The 12,121-nt window shown below is 36.9% G+C and overlaps 2 protein-coding genes and 1 long non-coding RNA gene across 6 annotated transcripts in view; 1 reads left to right on the forward strand and 2 right to left on the reverse strand.

Moving 5' to 3' along the window:
- The window catches only part of SPAG1 (sperm associated antigen 1), a 28,393-nt gene extending 25,753 nt beyond the window's left edge, over nt 1-2,640 (reverse strand). The window contains exon 1 of the mRNA XM_058175727.1: nt 2,502-2,640. The gene's annotated coding sequence lies outside the window, so the exon portion shown is untranslated. The remainder of the gene's footprint in view (nt 1-2,501) is intronic.
- FBXO43 (F-box protein 43) overlaps nt 1-12,121 on the forward strand; it is a 49,825-nt gene that overhangs the window by 32,427 nt on the left and 5,277 nt on the right. The gene's annotated exons all lie outside the window — the stretch shown is intronic.
- Nucleotides 3,833-7,518, reverse strand: LOC131194581 (uncharacterized). Of its 4 annotated transcripts, none has more exons than XR_009154231.1 (5): nt 7,435-7,518; nt 6,123-6,375; nt 5,935-6,001; nt 5,318-5,410; nt 3,833-3,964 (listed from the first exon to the last, which is right to left on the reverse strand). It is a non-coding gene; the product is annotated as an uncharacterized LOC131194581 (long non-coding RNA). The 4 variants fall into 4 exon arrangements; XR_009154229.1 differs by having other exon boundaries at nt 7,374-7,513; XR_009154232.1 differs by lacking the exon at nt 7,435-7,518 and adding an exon at nt 7,176-7,367.

A 12,121-nucleotide genomic window follows, 5' to 3' on the forward strand; every position in this document is an offset into this window, starting at 1 on the left:
AATATTGATTTATGCTCAGCACTTAATAGAAGGAATTCACACACACACAAAAAATCCAAAACCAAGTAGGATAGATTATTTGTTACCATCTTGCTTCAGTATTTCAAATAAGGCAGAATTAAATCAGGATATGCTGTACTCTATTAAGGTAATATATTAAAAGATTCTATGTTGATGATAATAATCTGACTCTGATAGAATTAAACATAGCATTATTGGTTTTTTTTCAAAAATAGACAATTAGACTATTGCTGGTATTGTAGGGTTCTTTTTCTTGAATCTCCTAAATTTGATCCGAAGGATCACTAAATCTTCTTGAGTAGATTTATGAATGATCAGAAAAGAAATCTGTTCAATAGCACACCTTTTTCAGATCATATTATACATGCTGTAAAGATTTCAACTTATATAATGAGATATATTTAATAATTTTATCAAACAATTATTTTAATATTATTCTGCCTTAAGCTAAGCCTAAGAGATGTTAGCGAAGAAAAAATTGAAAATGAAAAACGGCCTTATAAATTCATTTTTGCTATTTACAGATAAGTAGGGTAGCTATTATGATGAGCAACATGCTGAATTTTAGGAGCTATATAGCTTATTTTAATTTTATTATTCTGCAAAACATAAAGTGTAAAAAGATCCAGTTGCTCTTAGGAGTTTTGTCTTTGACTGAATGTAAGTTATTCATGCTTTTCTCTTTGCCTGAAGAAAAAATCTTTTCCCTTTGCCCCCCCCCCAAAAAAAATTTGCAGAGATTTTTACTCATAAGATAATTGCTCAGGTTTAATGGTGCATAAGAAATAAATTGCCTATATGTTTTAGGCCTTTATTATTTAAAGAAATGAAGAGAAAAAAGTATGTGTGGAATTCCCATATAGCAAATACATTATGTTGAATGTATCATCATCAGTGTACATGTTTCTAATTTTAATTGCGTTGAGTAAAGTAATATAGTGAGAAGTCTTTTTTCTTCACCTATGCAGCCGATTTAAATCAAAGGAGTACTAATTCCTAGAATACACCTTTGAATATAATCCTATATATTTTGTAACAGAACATCATTTTACAGTAGATTTTCCCATATTAGGCAAACATGCCTATTCCTCTGTAAATAAGTGTTTCCTGCTACAAAATTTTAAATTTTGTAAATGGCCATCTTAGAAATTATTTTTGGTTTTCTTTAGAATTACATTAAGACAGATATTAAAGTACAGATATATACTGGCCCAAGACATACCTTTCACTCAAAAAGCAACTAAATTGTTTTATTACAAATGATACAATAAAGAATTAATTAAAAACCAGTGACATCTCCTCTTTGGAATCAACCAATTTTAAAATTCAGATTTCATGGATCTTGCTGGATCTTCTATTCAATAATTTACTCCATTTTATTTTTTTTGTGACTGAACTCTAAAGACACACAAAGAAAACAGGAGAAATGTATAAAGAATAGCAGCAAAGCACAATTTTAGTTAAGAAGGCAGTTCTGTTAAATGCCCTCTGTTGTTCAAAAATGATACGGCAGCCTTTTTTCAAATGATTAGTAACTGTTGCTATGTACTAAATTGAAAAATATGGCTTCCTGGGATTTTGCACAGCTTCAGTGTATACATGAACCTACTCCATTGTTTCATAAAATGTGAATCTAAGATGCTTAGGGGTTCATCAAGACTGTGAAATTGAAATTATTTTCCAGAATTGAAATCCTATGAAACTACTATATTAAAATCCCATCAAACGATGTCAATTTTAATATGATATTGATAACATAACCCACAGAAGCACAAGTTTGTTGGAGGGCCTTCATCATTTTTAAATTGGGAAAGTTCTGAGTAAACAAAAGAAATGCTGATCTAACTTGTCAAAGCTGCACTAAGCTCTTTTGTCAAAGGAATTCCTACACTTGAGAATGAATTCAGAAAATAAACTGATTAGGTACCCTATGCATAACAGGAGCATCAATCTTCTCCTGTGAGATCCAGGCTAGGAATCTGTCTAAAGCGGTGTCTTTTTAAACTGGGCAACTTTAAGTTGGATGGACTTCACCTCCCAGAATTCCCCATTGTATTGAATTATACTGGCTGGAGATTTCTGGGAGTTGAAGTCCACCGGCTCAAAGTTGCTGAGTTTGAAAAACACTGCTGTAGGGTTCTTTAAGCCAAGGCAAGATGAAGCCTCTTTGCTCCCCCCCCCCCAATTACCACTCCCAATAATATCAAGAGTTGTTTCAACTACGTCTAGGATCCAATACACTGAAGAAAAGGTAGATAAAAATGAATTGACTGGTATTGCCCCTCAGCCTTTCCCCACTTTTCCCTGCTCCTTCGCAAAGGAAACCCGTGTTTACGACGCTCACGGGAAGCTCCCCTCCGCGGCCATCCTCTAATTGTTCCCATTGATTTCTCTGTCCCCCCCCCGAATCTTTTCCGCTCTCCCCAATTCTTTTGCATCCATTCCCACACCTTTTCCTTTCTCGCTCCTTGGACGGTTACCTGTTTCAAAGAAAGCCGAGCGCCTCCTCCTCCCTCCACTGCTTCCCAACAGTCCTGTCCCACAAGGGATGCTGCGAGATGAGCGTCCACCCACCGTCAGTAGCCAATTAACGCACCCGCGCTCACACCTGGCAGAAGCGCCGCCGGTTAGTCAGCTCGGCAGCCAGAGATTCCCTCTAGGCGTGAGATTCAGTACTTGAGGAGCATGCGTGGAAACCCTCGTCCCAGCCAGGAAACCCTTCATAGGAGGAGGGGGAGCGGTGTCGTTGGTCGGTCACTATGGCGACACCGGAACAGAGTGCGAAAGAACCCGCTCCTCCCATTTAAAACCACTGGAAGGGCATATCTCGTACAGAAGGAATCGACTGAATATTTTACTTGAGTTTACACATATTCTTCTCCGTTTCTCCTTCCACGCAAAGCAGCTTAGCAAAGGAACGGAGCAAAGGAAAAAATTGGCTCACCAGCAAATTAGGTCGTTTTAGCACAACAAAACATAGCTTTGGAGGGGCCTTGTTATTCTTAGATCCAAGAAAGATAGAATTTTTTTATTGGCCAAGTGTGATTGGACACACAAGGAATTTGTCTTGGTGCATATGCTCTCAGTGTACATAAAAAGAAAAGATACGTTCATCAAGGTATACAAGATAACCAGGTTTCATATAAATATAATGCAAAGCAAGTGGAAAATTCAGAATTCTCCCATCTCTTTATTGAAAAAGTATATAGTATCAGACCCAATTTCTTTCAACAGATATTCTCTGTCACCTTTTCACTTAGAACCATAAGACTGATTGTCCATCTGAAACTAAAGTATGTAAATATTTAAAGTTTCAATAAAGTTAAACATGAGAGATGGCTGTTATATTGTAATTTTAAAAAACCCATAAAAATCCAGCCAAATGTCTGTAAAGGGGTTCTCACATTTAAAATCCTTGTCATTTTAGCCTTCATTTTCCAAGAAATCTAAGAAAGAGCATGTACACATATTAAACTGATATATTACTTTTTCTGTACTTTGCATATTGTTTCCCCAACATTGCAACACTGGGGGGCGGGGGTGGGGTGAGTATTGGGCATATATTGTTATATTTGTAACTAGTCAGTGAGATAAATAAAGCTAAAATAAATAATTGGGCATCTATTAGTGAGCCTAATGCTTAAAGCTGGAAGATTGAACCGTTGTTCTATGATCCAAGCCTGAACTACTTCATTCCTCCAAACCTTCCCTATTTCATTCCAAACCAAAAACAATTTGGTAATTTTAATTAGATAGTACATAGTACAACTAACTCTAACAAATTTTGCTTCTATAAACAGAGTCAACAAAATATTTGAATAAAATTTTATTGCAAGAACCAAAATTGGAGTATTTGCTTAAATAAAATCAACATAGAATGGACATGAATTCAGATCAATTAGATGCATCTTCTGTTCTCTTCATCGGGCATCAAATACAACTACTATGACAGAGTTAAAGAAATGATTGACTAGAAAGTATGAAAAATGGCAACTATAATAAAAATTAGACAAATAATTTTATAATTTGCAATTATAAAATAACAGTTGTCCCTTAGCTGATCTTCTGTCACATGTATATTTTCTCATAGTTCACAAATGTATTCCTAACTGGAGGCCTACCCATACATTCTATTTTATTTATAATCCTTCCTATTGCTCTTTTTCACTAACAGATAAAACTGGCAAATAATAAAAGATTTTCTAAATCAGATCCAAAAACTATTAAACTGATTTTGCCCATGCAACCTATCTCAAAAGGGTTTATGAAAGTTTCCATTCCATGAGAAGTACATAGGGCTTCGATGAGACAGTGGCCCAATGCTGTGGAATTTGATTCCCCTGGAAGTATAAGTAGAAACTTACTTCCTTGCATTCTGCAAAATAGTTAAAATATTTTTATTGTAGTGTATTTTTGAACAAAGCAACTGTAGAGATCCATTGTGTATGTATCTATTAAGTTGTTTTAATCTGTAGTTTCTATTTTCTACCAGAATCTCACAACTATGATATCTACAATTATTATGAATAAATAAAAGCCCAATTCAACATCTATTAGAATTTTCAGGCACTGTAAGGAAAAATGGGTGTACTGCATGTAAAAACTCCCTACCCAGACTGTTTTGAATGTACTCCTCTCTTAAGTGGCTGGAACCCTGAAGAGAAATTGATTTTAAAATGTTATGAAAGGAAACATTAAATAGGGACAGGAAATGCTGGCACAATTAAGTGTAACAGACACTGCTTTCACTAGTCACACTTACAATGTCACTTGAGAAAATAGATTACAAAGTACTATGTTATATACTTTAAGCTATGGCAAGCCTGCTTTAAAGTACTTCTAAATCAGATCAAATATTTGCATATCTAATAGTGTAATAGTAAACTCTGGGATTCTATTTTATAGATCATCTTAAGGAGCTTTTAATACTATCCCAATTTTACAGTATGCTTCATCTAACTAATATACAGGTAATTATACAAGTAATGTAAATTTCTGTGAAGCAAAGTCAAGGGGGAAGCCAGACTCTAACCCTAACAACTGTGTTACTAAGTTAGCAATTACAGTGATTCATTTAACAACTGTGGCAAGTAAGGTCATAAAATGGTGCAAAACTCATTTAACAACTTTTAGCAACAGAAATGTTGGGCACAATTGTGGTCTACCTGTATGAGGCACACTTATATGAAATACAACAGACATTGGCAAATCACTGTGTAAATATAAAATGACATCAACGAATGAGATACTAGAAGAGATAAAAAACACAAATTAAGATGCTCAAGTATAAGGATACATCTTTTTGTTCTTTTCTTATACATTATTCTGTAACCACACTCTCTGCATCTGATAGGATCTCTTGCTTTTATCTCATTTTCTTTGTGGCAATCTGAAAATAATGACAATCAGTAAGAGATAAAATGAAAAATGAAATTAAACTAAGAATTAGGACATAAAAAACCCACATATTTTATTGGAAATAAGTAAATTTTGCTAACCAACTTTCTGACTACTCTTCAGTGATATATATGATTAAAACTTCAAGAAATTCTCTTCCTAGTAAAAAAAAAAAAGGTCTACTAGATTATGACTGGTATCTCATATTCTTTTTCACAATTACAGGGTGGAGGCAAACCAGATGTAGCTATAATATCTAGCTTTTTTCCTCCTTCAGAATGCAGAAAAATGGCACTAGCATGGAAACGCCAGAAGATTAACTAGGTGATTTTTAACTGACACACATTCTATTTAAATCTATAGCACTGTTCAGATTCACGCTTTAAAAAAATTAGGACTCAAATCAATAGGAAAAAATGTATAGCACTTTTAACAAGAAAGTCTTGTTAACAACCCCCCACCCCAACCCTATCCCTTTAACAGCTTTATTCCCTGTGTGCTATGGCATCACTTAACCTCCGCAGATGTATATCATAGGCTGCTGCTTTGGAGGGGGAGCATCTTCTTCAGTTTCCATATTCTGCTGTAAAAGAAAGCCAGCAGGTTGAAGTTACATAATTTTCCTCCACAAATCAATTTAGGTTGAGCAAAATTAAAAAGAAAATGACACAAAAGAGCTCGTTAAGGTATTGGAAACAACTTACCGGTCGTGGCTTGATCTATGAGGTTTTACTCGAAGCGTCAAAAGAAAATGTGAATTGAGGAAAAATATCGGAAAGGGACAAAAAAAATCCGGACTAGACCTGTTCAAACGAAGTGGTTTCTTCAAAATAAATCTACTATGACGGCCTCTTCCCCTTACAGGACGTACGGTATCTCACACGCACGACTCTGTGGCGCACGTTGATGACGTAATCAAGTAATACTCCCTCGCCTTTGCGATAAAGCGATCTAGAACTATAATGCAGGGGATTTCAGTTATATAAATTAAGTTATTCTTGATGTAATTATATAACGTTTTATGAATATATTACTAGTTTGGTTTAGTAAACGAGGGCGGGGAGAGGTTTCTCTTTTTCAATATACAATGAAAACAAAATGTTTAAAACGGTCCTGAAAGAACTTCAGGGAGCTGGAAGATTCAGAATGTATTTAGAATAGCTTGAAATACCAACACCTATATCTAATAGCATTTATTATAGCTACATGTTGGTTTCAATAAAATTGATCCGAAGATCTGCAAAATGCTTTTCTTCACAACTAGATAAAAAAATCTAATATGACAAGGTCTCATCAAGCCACAGCACTGGACTTTGAATACATTCATTGAACTCAATGGGACAAAATCATAAATTTGAATGACCATATTTGAAAATACTGTGACTAAATTCACATATTAAAAACTCTTTAACCAAAGTTTATTTTAAAAAAAGTTGGCCACAGTTTACAAGCCACGATGACTAGGTTCACATTATTTAACCCAAACCAAACAAATTATGTAACATGGAAGTTGTGCCTCCATTGTTATAAGGACAATTCTTCCCCCCCCCCCCCAGATATTCTGAATGCTTACAAGCTCTGAAGAATACCACAAATACGTTTAGTAAATATCTGCAGTCCCGGCCTTCATAATGCCTAAATCTACTTACCATCCGGAGTAATAGCATTTTACTCGTAGAGGAAGGTGTTGGGTGTTTTCACATGACTTATTGAACTTTAGCTAACTACATTTTAACCTAACAGGTTAGCAAACATACCGTTGTTCATTTATGGTTCAGTATGTCCTTGACATTCAGAAAAATGGGTGAATACACCATGCGTCAAGGGACTACAGTCAAGCATGTGTTGCGCAAGATACTTTTACAACCAGTTTGCACAATTAATATAGTATTCATTCCCAGCTCTAAACTGGGAGAACCCACATGGGGCTTTTCTTAAGTGTCTTAAATCACGACCTTTCATTCTCGTATCAGTTTGACGCGTTGCGAATTCTTTTGGAACATTGTGAAACGAGACCTTTTCCATACAGAGTGAATGAGGATTCCAATCGACTTCAGTGTGAATTGCGACGGCGAGGAGCAGGGACTCAGCTTCAGTACTAAACATAAAACAGATTTTTATACATAGTGTAAAAAAAAAAACCACATACATACACACACACACACCAGAAAACGTCCTAACGGCAGCGGCTAAATAATGCACCCAGCGAAGCCCGGAACAGAACTACGGTAGACTTGGGCAGAGATGAAGAGAAAATTAAGGCAGGGAAGGCAGCCTTCCTGCTGGTTTAACCGCCCTTCACAAAAAGTCCCCCCAACAGCGCAAAAAGTCCCCCCAACAGCACTTGCCTTGTTTTCCCCGGCCGCTCAATCAGCCTCGGGCAGCTGCAGCGTCGCAGCGTCCCTTTCGTGGAGCCGCGACGCTCGTGAGTCTGAGTTACCCGAGCCTCCCTCCTTGGGAGCTAGCGGGGCGGGCGGGGGAACTACAACTGTTAGGAAAGGCGGGTAGTTCAAACCGCAGCGAGGGAAACCTCAGCTGACGCACGCGAGCAGCCGGCGGCTCTTTCCACTGCGGTCCCAGGCGACAGGAGTCAAGAGACACAGCTGAGCCGGCTCTGGGCTGCCAAGAGCTCTCCTCTAAATCTCCGGGGCGGCGCTCGCATTGCTTTCCCCCAGTCTCACAGGCTCCCCGTTGGTCATCGTCCTCCCCTCCCCTCCACCGGCTTTCCTCGCCCATCTTGACCGGAGGGGGATTGGGGGAGCTCTCTTTGCCCCTCACTCCCGGGGAATAAACCCCGCCTCTCTGTCTGTCCCGGCTCTTCTGATCCCAGAGAAAATGGCAAGAGTGTAACCCCTCACCTGGGGTGCAAAGCGGGGTGGTTGAGCATACCTGGATGTGAATTACAGTTACCTGCCATTGAGGGCTTTAAGCATACTGCTGAGCGATACACTGGGGAAAGGAGTAGGGATTCTCCCCACCCCCTTTCATCTCTCCTCCTCCTTCTCCATTCCGAATTAAATATGCAGAAAACTTCACCTGAAGCAACTTTTGCCTTTCAGACTGACTAGGTAAGTGAGGTCTGTTGCCTGGTCTGGTGGAGGAAATTTCAAACAGCCAACACCCAAGACATCAGTAGGGGCTGGCATTGACTTTATACACCGGGAGGAGAGACGTTTGGAGTAGTTTAGGATTGCAGTGCTGTACACACTAATCTGGAACTTGAGGGGGAAATAAGGGTCTTACTTCTGAGTAGACTTGTTTAAGATGGCTGCTGTTAATATATCTGAGGTAAAAGGTTGCAGGTGAACATAAATACGTCTGTATTAGAAATGTTCCTTATTCACCGGCTTATGCAAACATCCAGCGCAACATATATTAAATTATTAATATTTAACTTGCCTTAAGTATATTCCAAAACTTTTACCCAGGGTTGTTGGGGGCGATATGTTTTTAGTAGTGTATGCCATTCCCTGCTAAACTTTATGTCTGATAGCTGTTCATTCCAAAGTAGAACAGAAGTAGAATATTAATTCTCGCCATTTTCTAAGCAATTGAAAAAGATCAAAGATGTCACAGTCCTCCCTTCATGATGATCATTTGTTGTGTTTTAATAGACAAATAGAGGTAGTCCTGAACCTATGATAACAACTGAACCTAAAATTTTATTTTGTAAAGTAAGACAGTTAAGTGAATTTTGCCCTACTTTATGACCTTTCTTGTTGCAGTTGTTAAGTGAATCACTGCAGGTGTTTAATAACACGGTTGTTAAATGAATCTGGCTTCCTCCTTTGACTTTGCTTGTCTACTGTCAGAAGATTGCAAAATGTCAGAAGGTTGCACAAAGTGATCACATGACTCCAGGACACTACAACCATCATAAATATGAACCAGTTGCCAAGCATCTGAATTTTGATCATGTGACCACAGGGATGCTGCAATGGTCATAAGTGTGAAAAACAGTCTTAAGTCACTTTTTTCAGGTTTGTAACTTCAAACAGTCATAAATGAACAGTTGTAAGTCAAGGACTACCTTTATATGCTGCTTTTGAACATGGTGGGTCCATTTTTAGTTGCATATTCCAAGAAATAGTTACAGGCTGCATCTATAAGCCTACACCTTAGTTCCTCTCCAGGGAAAAGCTGTCTAAGGCTATCAAGTCTGTTTCTCCATATTTTTAAATCTACAATTGGATGAAATTTTGATTTAGTTGTTGCTCTCCTGCAAACACCCCCCTCCCCCAATGGATCAATTCACACTCAAGACTTAACTGGAAAAATGATATAAATTGGAGGAAGAGAATCAAAGGGAAGAGGAAGGTGGAAGAAAAGTAGTATTTTCTAATAATGTAATTGAGCATAAGTAAACAAAGAATCTTCAGGTATGTGATAACTTTTGTGAAAGTGATCATAGTTCTAACTGTGACAAGTAATACTCTAGGAAAACACTTATTAAATCATTTTTATTTACTTGGCAGCAAGCTCAAAAAGTTTCATTAGATGACACGTTAATTTTTCCTGAGAACTTTTTTTCTACAATATAAATCATAAATGATATGATATATTTATAGAAAATGTTTGCCATGCTGTTTCAGTACTCCTCATTGAAACTAATAAAATTACTTTTCTTTCCAAGAAAGATTGTCATAATTTTAGTTTTTTTCAACTGATTCTTGAATAGTGATGTTAGTGCACGTCAACAAAGATACTGTAATTAAGATTCTTTTAATTAAGAACTAAAAATTAGCACATTATAGCATAAACTTTAGGAGAGCCAGTTTGGTGTCGTGGTTAAGGCATAAGTCTAGAAATTTTAGTCCTATCTCTGCTACAAAGTCGATTGGGTAATCTTGGGTCAATTACTCACTCTCAGCCCTAGGAAGCAGGCAATGGCAAATCACTTCAGAAAAACGTTGCCAAGAAAACTGCAGGATCTAGTCCAGGCAGTTGCCAAGAAAAAAAAACAAACCGATTTGAAGCTACCCCGCTCTCAAAAGCTTTAGGAAGTACACATGCACGTGGTATCTTGTCTTATCACCAACTTGACAATCCTCTCAACTCATTGTGGCTTGTCACTGTCCTTTTAAAAATAAAACTGGATACAGTATTTAATGTCAGCCCTAACCAAGACAAAATGGGGCAGTTATTTCCCATAATCAGGACTCTAAGCTTCTGTTATATCAGTTCTTCAGGGTAGACCAGATCTCTAAACACACTCTTCATAAAGACCAGTATTATACTTTATTGAGATACAAATGAAGGCAAATATACATGTCTCAGTATGTTGCAGGATCCTATCTGTGTTGGTCACCGGGACCAGAGGTTTAGTCTTCTGAGCTTTCGGACTCATGCTGGAGCCCATTTTCAGGAAACCTCTCTCACCAGACTGTGTTTATTGAGATATGCTATAATACAGGTAGTCCTTGACTTACAACTATTTGTTTAGTACTTGCAGCATCCCCCTGGTCACATGATCAAAATTTGAATGCTTGGCAACTGGAATGTTTTTATGACAGTTGCAGCATCCCGGATTCATGCAATCACCTTTTGTGACTTTTTGACAAGCGAAGTCAATGGAGAAGTCAGATTCATTTAACAAGCATATTATTAACTAAAAAAAAAACCCTGCAGTGATTCACTTAACAACTGTGGCAAGAAAGGTTGTAAAATTGGCCAAAATTAACAACTCTCTTGCTTATCAATGGACATTTTGGGCTTAATTTTGATCATAAGTCGAGGACTACCTGTATCTCCCATCCCAGAACTTAAAGAATGTTTCTGTTTCTTTATTTACATAACAGTTTCTAAATATTTGTTACAAGACCATCTCCCTGGTTTTCTATATGCTGATAAATCCCCACATAGCATATGCTTTTTTAGAAGTTCTGTCACTTGATTGGCTCATATTCAACTTGCCATCCAGTGAAATACCCAGATCCTGTTCACATACACTACTGCCAGGTGGGATCCCCCCTATCTTTACCTATTAAGTTTCATCCTGTTCATTTCACTCCAATGTTCAAGCTTGTCTGGATATTTTTGAACTTCTCTTTATCCTCTGAAAAGTTAGGCCTCTTACAAGTTTGTGTCACCAAATTGACAGTCATCATCTCATATGAGTCATTAATACAAATGTTAAATAAAACAGGATCCAGGACAGAGCCCTGGGATGCAGTTCACTCTATAATACTCTTCAGTCTGATCAGAATTATTTATGAGTACTCTCTGGGTGTAATCATTCAGTGAGCTATTAATCCATTTAACAGTTATATCATTTAGTTTGTATTTTACTAGTTTATTAATGGGGATATTGTAAGGTAGTTTATTAGATATTTTTTAGATTTCCATAGAGATAGCAATCTGTTAGACTCCCTTATTATATGCATTATTACATAAATGAAAACTAAAACTACTATTCTATTACTTTATTCAGAAATAAAATCCTCAAAACAAAGTGGCATTTCTTTCTAATTATGCATGTATATAACTGTCTACATATTTATTTTTATAAACAAGAAACAACTTTCCTACCTTGGGGAAAAAATAACTGTTCCCTTTAAGAAGAAACTAAAGATGCAATGTGTTAGAAAAGTCATAAGTACTCATAATTCAGTAACCAAACAGGTTATAAATTACAACTTTTTAGAATGTATAAATACGAATGGACCAGATTAATATAATATATGAATCTGAGAATATTTAGAAT

This window comes from Ahaetulla prasina, chromosome 3 (genome assembly GCF_028640845.1).
Source record: "Ahaetulla prasina isolate Xishuangbanna chromosome 3, ASM2864084v1, whole genome shotgun sequence".
Lineage (NCBI taxonomy): Eukaryota > Metazoa > Chordata > Lepidosauria > Squamata > Colubridae > Ahaetulla > Ahaetulla prasina.